The sequence below is a fragment of the Carlito syrichta genome, unplaced genomic scaffold (assembly GCF_000164805.1).
Source record: "Carlito syrichta isolate Samal-C Ts95f unplaced genomic scaffold, Tarsius_syrichta-2.0.1 Scaffold302730, whole genome shotgun sequence".
NCBI lineage: Eukaryota > Metazoa > Chordata > Mammalia > Primates > Tarsiidae > Carlito > Carlito syrichta.
This window is the reverse complement of record NW_007246826.1, coordinates 145,312-147,122: the sequence shown is the minus strand read 5'-3', so window position 1 is coordinate 147,122 and position 1,811 is coordinate 145,312. Positions and strand designations below refer to the sequence as shown.

Genomic DNA, 1,811 nt, shown 5'->3' with positions numbered 1-1,811 from the left:
CAGCTGCAGCCACTGCATCCTCCAGGAGCGGAGTGTCCCCTAGCAACTCCATGGAACACTCAGACTATGGTAGCAAACTTGCCCAGATCCACCATATCTACCACACGGAGCTGGAGAAGTATGAGCAGGCATGTCATGAGCTCATGACCCGTGAGGGGGCAGAGCCACACAAGGCTGTGGCACCCAAGGAGATGGAGTGTATGGGGAGCATCATCCATCGAAAGTCCAGCGCCATCCAGATGCAGCTCAAACAGAGCACCTGCAAGGCCGTCGTGATCCTGCGTTCCCATTTCCCGGATGTCATTTCTGGATGCCAGACGAAAGCTCCGCAATTTCATCAAACAGGCTACTGAGCTCCTGAAGGAATATATTTCCACTCCCATCTGAGTAACCCATATCCTAGTGAGTAGGCTGAGGAGCTTGCCAAGAAGTGTGGCATCATCGTCTCTCAGGTCTCCAACTGATTTGGCAAAAAGTGGATTTTCTATAAGAAAAATATTGGAAAGGTCCAAGAGGAGGCAGACATCTATGCTGTCAAGACACCGTGTCAGTCACCCAAGGGGGCCACAGCTGCACCAGCTCCCTGACACCCTCTTCCTCGCAGGCTCTGGAGGCTCTTTCAGTCCCTCAGAATCTGGAGACATGTTTCTGGGGATGCCCGGGTTCAATGGAGATCCCTATTCTGCTTCCCTGGTGGAATCACTCTGACACATGATGGGACCAGGGAACTACGGGGATAACCTAGGGGGAGGCCAGATGTACAGCCTCGGGAAATGAAAACAAACGGCAGCTGGCAGGAGACCCCATTTTCAGTGACATCCCCGACAGAGACCAGAGAATGTTCCCTCTGACAACTCCAACTGATCTCGCCCCTCAGGATGCGAGGGGTGGGAGCTCTCACAAGACGACTCTTGAAGAGGACGCAGGCGTCAAGAGGACAAGTCCCAGATACGGGACAACCACAAGACAGAGAAGGGCGAATGGGTCATCCCCTCCCCAACTAGACTGTCAGTGCTGGGGGTGCTGACCACATGGCAGAAAGAACCCCTTAGGGGAGAGTGGCATCTGTCTCCCCATTTTTTCCACGCTTTTTCTCTCCCTTCTCTCTCACACAGAAACACACATACCCAGAAACCTATGCCTTTAACTCCTTTTTCTTCTTTTTTCTCTCCCTCTCTCCCATATATACTCCCACATACAACTATTCTGTTTCTCTTTCTGAGCTCCCCTACTTTCCATTCCCTACCCCGCTTATATACTCTGGAATCTGTGGAGATGGCAGCCCTGCCTGACCAGAGATGTCAAAAATGGAGACACGACTTCTGGACAGAGAACATGGGTCACGCCCCCTTTGCATCCCTACCCCCTGCCCCTCTAAATGGCTTTATTACCTCATACGTAGCTCATCTTAAACCAATAGAACAGCTCAGTCAACATGAGTGTCTGACTCAGATATCTACCTCGCAGGGGAGTTTCTGTTGCTTTAGGGAATTATTGACTGGGTTTTGGCATTGGACTTTTTTTAAAAGGAAAGAAAAAGAAAGAAAGAAATGTGTTACTCTTGTGCAATTTATTTCTAAGTTAAAAATTACCAATTATCAAGGAAATAACGTGCTCAGAGAAAGCTTGCACAAGAAGCCACTCAATGCCTAAATAAGATTATACAGATTTATTAATTTATTAATAAATTAATAGAAGAATGACTGCCAGGCCTTTAGTTTTATTAGAAAAAAATGTTGATTATCTTGAAAAATTCTAGTCTCTTTAGAAATTTGGTACAAGTTGTATGAACAGACACTTTGTAATATATA

General features: G+C 47.4%; 1 pseudogene; it reads left to right on the top strand.

The window, feature by feature from the left end:
• LOC103259450 overlaps nt 1-864 on the top strand; it is a 14,238-nt pseudogene extending 13,374 nt beyond the window's left edge.
• Nucleotides 865-1,811: the final 947 nt, after the last annotated feature.